Raw genomic sequence first — 9,986 nt, forward strand, 5'->3', positions numbered from 1 at the left:
CTCTACTGGGAGTGTGATCTAAAGCACCCCTCCACTCAACATGCGGTACACCTGGCATAGCCAGTGTCACGATTTTGCGTGACAATCAAGAATAGCATAATGGGGCGACAACCAGTCCATGCTCAAGATAATAGCAAAATCTACCATGCTGAGTAACAATAAATCGGCTCTAGTATCAAAACCACTAAGAGCAACCAAACACGACCGATAAACGCGGTCCACAATAAGAGAATCTCCCACAGGGGTAGAAACATAAATGGGGGGACTCAAAGAATCCTGAGATACACCCAAATGCGGAGCAAAATAAGAAGACACATAAGAATAAGTGGAGCTTTTTTTTTTTTGCTAAAGAAAGGAATACTTTATATTAAAAACTAAGAAGTCTAGTTATTACATAACATAGGGTTAGGTTGCATAGAGATTATCCCCAATCTGTCTTTATTGAAAGCATTTAAAGCAAACTCAAGAGGAGTTTCCCATTATATTGTGTTGTTTTCCTTCGTGGTTGTTGATTGCATGGAACGTCTGCACTTTCCTATATGATCAACCATAGAATTGCCTTCCCTATAAATATGGGTTATAGTCTCTGATCCAACAACATCAAGAAGAAAACTACAATCACTAAGAATATATGAGAATCGATGTTGTTCAATCTGAAATAAATTATATAATACATGCGATTTTTTCCCCACTAATATTGGAAAGAGATTTTTTATGAACGAGAGTTATTGGATATCATATATACAATATAATATGTTATTATATATTTTGATTATATATATTACGTATGTGTGTATATATATATATACATTATTTGGTATATATATATATTATTTGGAATAGATTATAATGTGTATATATTTGTTAATGATGTTTCTTTATTTTTAGTTCAATATCTATAATATATATCCTATATTTTATACATATGTATATATATATATTGTATATTTATAATATAATATATTCTTATATATTTTCTTTGGAGTTTTTTGTGGATAAGGATTACTTCAAAGTATGCTAAAATATTTGGGTCCTCTTAATTCAATTGACTAATTTTCGCACAGAGAGAGATGAGATCTTGTTTGATATATTTCTTATATCAAATGTTAAAATTTTCTGTTATAAGTTATTACTAGTATTAGTACCCGCGCGATGCGCGGGCAAATCATTTCAAGTTGCGATGTATGTTGTTTGAATCATGTACAAATAACCTTAAAATATATATCTCTTAGATAAAAATTATATAACATGAGAATTTAATTATGAAGCAGGATATGAAATTATTGATCAAATCTCGTAGTAGACAACCAATCTTTTTAACATATATTTGTAACAACTTAACCCCTTGATTTTAGTACTTGCTTTTCGTTCCATTGTTGATATTAAAGAATACTAAACATGTCATATTGTGATCTGTCTTGTTCGAGCACATTAGATTAGATTATTTTAACAAAATTCTTACAATCACTTTATTTTTATCAGGAAGTCAAATATGTCTTATTCGTCACATCATTTTTACGTAAATTCTTTTTTTTTTGTTCTTTTCTTATAGTTATTGTATTATTTAATATTTCATATTATTATACCATCATGTAGTTTTTTGTTAGCTTATAATTAAATTAATGTCTTCTTATTATTCTTTTAATAGTATGTGATAAAAATAAATATTTTATTCTCGAAAGTTGATATATTTTTATGCTTTTATCCTCTTATTCATAATATTTTAATTATTTTAATTTGTCAGTAATATTTTTAAATATAATTAATTATTTTATTTTATCTATATTAAAATTAATTTAAAGTATAAGTATCCTCACACTACCTCTATTTTCTTTTTAATATACACTAGTATAGTACCCGCGCGATGCGTGAAAAATACGAAGAAAAAAATATAATAAATTATTAACTTAGTTGCTTAACCATCTCATATTTTTATAACTTGATCAATCGTAAAATTTAAACCATTTGATCGATTCCTCATTAATTTTTAAATCCTCATTAATATAGATTCCTCATTAAGTTTTTATTGGAAAAGAGGCAAAACATTTGTAAAGTATTACTATACATCATAATTACATATAATCAAGCAAAGAGCGTAAAGTAATGTGTGTATTCATGTTTTTCCTCTTTTAAGACATTGGATATGTCATTAAAGTTGCATTATTTGAAGGAATAAGTTTGCGTTATTCCATTATGTAATTTATCTTATCTAATGCTCTTAAGAAAAAAAATAATAATTAAATGACAGGTAATGTTGCAAATCAATAAAAAACTTTCATTAATTAAATAAATTACATGTAGTCGTAGAGACGGTTCTCCCACTCTGCTTCAAATTTAAGGACATAAACCCAAAAAGGTCCACTTGGCCACACCTCGTGATAAATGTCAGTTAAAATACTACCTAAAGGTTGTCCAAGTGAATCTACTAAAATTGATAATACTTCTCAATCATATAGTATAATTTTGTCTATAGCATCTATTAGTGCATCTCTCATAAGCTGATAATTTGCAATATGTAGATCTATTGCAGGCCTAAGCTCTCTAAATTTCTTTTTTTTTTCCCTTCGTTCAGCCCTTCGATCTCTTAACTTATTTTGTATAGCCCTTGGGACATTCCTGATAATTCCAGGCTTTGAGTCTGAAGCATTATAGGAATAAATGTTGCGACGGCGTATCTTTCGACGTTATCCCCTTCGTTGAATTTGAGCACTCGTAGTTGGAGTAATTTGAACGTGTCCTTGTTCATCCATATCTGAAATAGAACTAAAGAAAGAATAAGAATAGCTACAACATGCCAATGAGATAACATAGTACATGCATATTATTTTGAAACTTGCTCCTTAGTAGATATAGCTCAGGTAGTAGCGTCTCAAAGCACTCACAAATTTGAGAGACAATGATGTTATTTCTTGAGAATACTGCTAAAAGGATAGTGAATGCTAATAGAAACATTTAATTGTTGAATTGGATAGAATAATGAATAGAGGATACTACTATTTAAATTAATTCCAATATGAGTATTTAGAAACGCATCCTAATTTCAGTTAGTATACAAATAAGTTGACAACACCAATAGACTTGTACATACTAAATTCCAATAGATCACATAAAATTTAGTATAGTCTTGTCGGTGATACTATACTATATTGCAAAAAAAAATACAGTAATGAAAGCGAAAAAACAGTGTTGATTTTGATCGCTTAATTTATAAACTATTCCATTGGAATTACGTGAGCCTTTGAGAACCAATTGCCCTGAATAGCTAGAAAGCTAAAGAAAGCAGGAAAAACCAAACGAAGTCTGCCTTTGAGAACCAATTTTCCAGATTGATGAAGTATTATTAATTTTGAGAGTAATCAAAATTATTCAAATCAATATCTTATTATTTCTTCAGATTATAAATTTATTCAAATTAAATTTTACTGTAAAAGTTAACCAAAATCAAGCGAAAATATCTTGTGACAAACAATATTGGAAACGAAGAATCCGAAAAGCACTCACTTTTCCGGTAGAATTGAGGCTATGTTGAATTTGCAGAATATTTTTGTTTGCGTAATATTGTCGGACTCTCCTCTGTTCTTCGTTGTTCTCTGAATTTTCTTGTATTAACACCTCCCTTATTATGTCCTTTTATAATATATGTGATTAGTATAGTGGGGAAGTGGTTATAGTGGGTAAGTGGGGGGGATTTGTGAAGGGATATGTGAAGTAGAGGGTTGAAAACATGGGGAAGTTGAAGGTGGACGACTGGACGTGTATGAAATGGTTGGATGTGAGGAGTTTTGTATGGGAGTGGGAAATCATGGGGGTAGTGGCAGAGTATTGTAAACTTGTTGCTGAAAATGGGTGCAAACTAAAAGTTGTTTACTGTATTCGCCAAAGGTATTATTTCCTGAGATTGGTTTACGACACTTGATATGGGCAGTCTTGAAACTACTCTCACCCAATTTGAATAGGTAGATATTTTCTTATATATTTTTATTTTTATTTTTTAATTATAGATAATCATAAGAGATCGATATTTATTAATTCAAATAAAGTAACATATATATATATATATATGATAGTTTTTTCCCGTTATTTATAGATATTTAAATTCAAAAATAATAATCAATAACTAATTATTAACTAAACAACTAATTAGATTATGCCATGTGTCATTCTATTGTTCTGCAAGATAGTGAATGCTAATAGAAACATTTAATTGTTGAATTGGATAGAATAATGAATAGAGGATACTACTATTTAAATTAATTCCAATATGAGTATTTAGAAGCGCATCCTAATTTCAGTTAGTATACAAATAAGTTGACAACACCAATAGACTTGTACATACTAAATTCCAATAGATCACATAAAATTTAGTATATTCTTGTCGGTGATACTATACTATATTGCAAAAAAAAAAATACAGTAATGAAAGCGAAAAAACAGTGTTGATTTTGATTGCTTAATTTATAAACTATTCCATTGGAATTACGTGAGCCTTTGAGAACCAATTGCCCTGAATAGCTAGAAAGCTAAAGAAAGCAGGAAAAACCAAACGAAGTCTGCCTTTGAGAACCAATTTTCTAGATTGATGAAGTATTATTAATTTTGAGAGTAATCAAAATTATTCAAATCAATATCTTATTATTTCTTCAGATTATAAATTTATTCAAATTAAATTTTACTGTAAAAGTTAACCAAAATCAAGCGAAAATAACTTGTGACAAACAATATTGGAAACGAAGAATCCAAAAAGCACTCACTTTTCCGGCAAAATTGAGGCTATGTTGAATTTGCAAAATATTTTTGTTTGCGTAAATATTGTCGGACTCTCCTCTGTTCTTCGTTGTTCTCCGAATTTTCTTGTATTAACACCTCCCTTATTATGTCCTTTTATAATATCATGTGATTAGTATAGTGGGGAAGTGGTTATAGTGGGTAAGTGGGGAGGATTTGTGAAGGGATATGTGAAGTAGAGGGTTGAAAACATGGGGAAGTTGAAGGTGGACGACTGGACGTGTATGAAATGGTTGGATGTGAGGAGTTTTGTGTGGGAGTGGGAAATCATGGGGGTAGTGGCAGAGTGTTGTAAACTTGTTGCTGAAAATGGGTGCAAACTAAAAGTTGTTTACTGTATTCGCCAAAGGTATTATTTCCTGAGATTGGTTTACGACACTTGATATGGGCAGTCTTGAAACTACTCTCACCCAATTTGAATAGGTAGATATTTTCTTATATATTTTTATTTTTATTTTTTAATTATAGATAATCATAAGATATCGATATTTATTAATTCAAATAAAGTAACATATATATATATGGTAGTTTTTTCCCCTTATTTATATATATTTAAATTCAAAAATAATAATCAATAACTAATTATTAACTAAACAACTAATTAGTAACTAATTATGCCATGTGTCATTCTATTGTTCTGCCATTTGGCATCATGAGGTGCTTTTGGCTTATGCTTTTAATTATAGATAGATTCTCTTATAATTAACACATAAGTTATTTGATTATCATGTTCCAAATGTATTGATTTCTCTTATAATTAATTTTGTATAAGATGCAGTTAAATTTTCTTTCTTTTTTAGCTATAAGATAAAATTTAATTTGAATTTTCATTATTAAGATTACCAATATTAGAAATTTATTTTGTATTTTTAAAAAATTATTTAATCAAAGAAAAAAAATTCTTAATTTTATGAACACATTATTTCTAAATATTGTAATAATATTTTTACTATCATTTTAATTCTTTACGTAATATTTTTTTAAAAACAAATTCATCTCAAACTCAAATAATTCATATCATTTTATTTTCTAAACTGGACCACATTTTCAAAAAATTATGCTATGCATTCAAACTCAAACTAATTACACTCGATTCAGGTATTAATCATAAGTCTGAAATATTAATACATAAGTTATTTGATTATCATGTTCCAAATATATTGAGTTCTCTTATAATTAATTTTGTATTAGATGCAGTTAAATTTTTGTTCTTTTTTAGCTCTAAGATAAAATTTAATTTTTAATTTTCATTATTAAGATTACCAATATTAGAAATTTATTTTGTATTTTTTAAAATTTATTTAATCATAGAAAAAAATTCTTAATTTTTTGATCACATTATTTCTAAATATTGTAATAATATTTTACTATCATTTTAATTCTTTATGTAATATTTTCAAAAAAAAAATCTCATCTCAAACTCAAATAATTCTTATTATTTTATTTCAAATAATTATGCTATGCATTCAAACTCAAACTAACTGCACTCGAGTCAGATATTAATCAAAACAAAAAAATTCTTAATTATTTGAACATATTATATCTAAATATTGTAGTAATATTTTCACTATCATTTTACTTCTTTACATAATTTTTTTTCTTTTTAGTTTTAAGATACAAATTTAATTTTTGTAAAATTACCTATATTAGAAATTTATTTTATAATTTAAAATATTATTTTTATTATTATTTTATTTTTCATAAATAAGACTTCAATTTCATGGTATTATTCATAATTTGAGCATTCATATCGTAGTTTTAAGAACTTTCTAATCTTAAATTCAAATAGTCTTTTCTTTTCATTTCTAATAGTAAATTTCTAATAAGTTAACATAATTTTCCTATTTTTTTAATCTAATATATAGTCTTATTACGTTTTATGTGGATTTTCATTAACTCGTAACTTTATTTAATATCATTCTCAACTACATTTCTTTAATAATATAAGATAAATATATAATTTTTTAATTATAAAATAAATATTTATTTTGTTCAAAAATATTGCTCGAAAAAGTTAAATTATTTAAAATTTAATAATATTTGTAAGTATTGTATATTTACTTTATTTTATTTTCTAAACATATGATTTATAAATGTCCTTACATTATCTCTAATTTATTTTTATTGTTCAATATTTTAGTTTTTTTATTTTACTATTAGACTTGAATTAATGTGGACTTATATTATGATTTTTCTTATCATAATATAAAAAACTTTCTCATCTCAAATTTAAATAAGTTTTACACTTTTTCCTATGATAAAAAATCTTAGTTTTGTTTATATTTATTCTTTATTATTGATTTTATATTATTCAATACCTAATATTATTACATTGTCATGTGAATTTTTATTAGCCTTTTTGAATTTAATAGCTATTTTTACCATACTCATTCTTATATAATACAGACAAAAATTAAAATACTTTCTAATCTCAAATTCAAATAATTTTTATCATTCTATTTTCTTAACTGGACCATATTTTCAAAAAATTATGGTACGCTTTCAAACTTAAACTAACTAAACTTAATTCAAATATTAATCATAGAAAAATATTTTCTTAATTGTTTGAACACATTATATCTAAATGTTGTAGTAATATTTACGTATAAAATATTCGTTTGCACGATTTATCAATATTAATATGAATTTAGTTTTCTTGTTATTAAAATGTCTTTTGCTGATTATTTAATTTTTCTCTTACCTTATAATTAATTTGTATACTTTATGTAAGATCTTATTTTGCTGCTTGAATTTATTTAGTTTTTAAACTCAATAAATCTTTAATATCTTAAGTAATTTTTAGTTTTATTTTATATTTTAACTTACTCCAAAGTATAAATAGTCATAGGTTATCTCAATTTACGTCTTTATATATATATTATTTTTTTTCTATTATAGTTTTTAATTAATTTTTCACCTCCATATTTCTAGCAAACATAGAAGAAAATCTATGAGTGAATCAATATATAGATATAAATATAGATATAGATATAGATATTGATACAAATATACACATAAGTTTAAATATAGATATATAAATTAGATTTTTGTCTAGATCTATTTAGATTATGTATAAGATTCATTAAACTACCTCCATTAATTATGTTTCTATATATAATTTCTAATTATTAATGTTGTCCTAAAATTGCCATGTGGCTTCATTTTAGGTTGTCATTTGGCTTAACCACAATGCATACTACTCTCCTTTTAATATAATATAGAAGATAGTGGTAATCAATAGTTAATAAAATGGAGAACTTTTAGGGAATAATCACGGGATACAAAATGGGAATCTATCGTAGTTTTAGAGTATACTTTTATATATTTAGTTGTAAATATGTTATTCTATTATAAAAAAATCCCTATAATATATTCTTATATATTTTCTTTGAATTTTTCGTTGGATAAGGATTTCTTCAAAGCATGCTAATATTTTTGGGTCCTCGTAATTCGATTGACCAATTTACGCAAAGATAGAGAGAGATGAGATCTTGTTTTGATATATTTTTTGTATCAATTGTAATGTGAAAGATTATAATTTTCTGTTATAAGTTATTATAGTAGTAATCAATAATTAATAAAATGGTGAATTTTTAGGGATTAATTATGGGATACAAAATGGATTCCCTTTAATAGGGGACCGATCATATTTCTAAAGTATACTTTTATATACTAGTTTTAGGATATGCGCGATGCGCGTGTACCCTATAACAATGTATATAATTTTTTTTAAAAACAAGATCTTGAAAATAAAATTTAAACAAAATATAAACACTTGAAAATACGAATATTTATCATATTCAGTTGATAAGATAGCGGATAGCCTAGCTAAACATGAAACAATAAAAATAATTTTAAAGGCTCAGTGATCTATTATATATCCCCTTATTTTGATTTAATTTCGTATTAAAATGATCGTCTAGGTACCATTCTTCTAAATATATCAACTACAAAAAGGATAAAGAATTAGCAACGGACAAATTATGTGGTTCATAAAAATTTGTGCTAATCCTATGTAGTGATGAATTAGAGATAGATTATTAAAAAAATCCTATTAGCTACAATTTGAATTTCATAGCTAATTCTTATTTTTTTAATCAAATTATGTAATAACTATCTTAGTAATAATATTAGTTTCTTTTTAGCCGAAACTTTTTCCATCTATTTAACGTTATTATGCATTACAGTAACTTAATTAATGTTGTAAATTCAATTATGGTATTAAACTTTTATTACAAATACATTATTATATTATTATTATTTTCCAATAATAATTACTATTTCAAAATCTAATGGTAGAAATAGTTCAAAAAATTACACAAACCGTGGGCTTCCCTTGTTGGAAAAAGAAACTTTTCTCCTACTTTTTGTATTCTTTTTTATTGTCTTAATATTTTTTTTTTATTAGGAAAAGGTATCAAATACGGAATTATATTTGGACAAAACTTATTTGATTTTGAACTCCTAAATAGTAGGAAAGTTTGTTGAGTTTACAATTTTATCCAATGTAAAATATATTTTTAAGGGGTAAAAAAGACGAACGATATTTCGCTAAGAGCGTTCGTGCTTTTAATATAGTATATAATATATAGATAGATTTTGTTGTAGAATATGTTATTCTATTATTAGTTGTAGATTGTGAAATGTTTTATGAATCCATAATACTTATGAAAAAAATCCCTAGTTTAAGAGTCTCATGTGTAATGTGCACGGCTTAAAGCCCGTTTGGATTAATTGAATAAAAGTAGATTTTAAGCATCAAGTGATTTTTAATGCTTAAAATCGTAGTTTTGTGTTTTGGTAAAAGTACTGAAGTTAAAAATAAATAGTGACATATTTGATAAAAAATGGTAATAAATATTTTTTTTAATTAAAATTACTGAAATGTTCATAAATTTGTTAACATTAAATATACTGTTTTAGGAGAATTCCCTAAAATAAGAGAAAAAGTTATTTGTATTTTGAGTAATATTTAGTGCTAAAAGTACTACTCATTTAGTTTCGAATTTTCATTTTTTTTTTTGCTAATTCAAAATATTTGTTACTAAGCAAGAAAGTTAAAAAGAAGGGGAAAAAAGATACTTTGTGGTAACATTATTGAAAAAGGAAAAGTTTTATTTTGTGTCTCCTACAACTAACACTAATTGTATGAGGCTCTTTTTGTCTCACAAATTTTGTGGACCCTATCTTATATTTTTGGG

The sequence above is a fragment of the Nicotiana sylvestris genome, chromosome 7 (genome assembly GCF_000393655.2).
Source record: "Nicotiana sylvestris chromosome 7, ASM39365v2, whole genome shotgun sequence".
Classification (NCBI taxonomy): domain Eukaryota; kingdom Viridiplantae; phylum Streptophyta; class Magnoliopsida; order Solanales; family Solanaceae; genus Nicotiana; species Nicotiana sylvestris.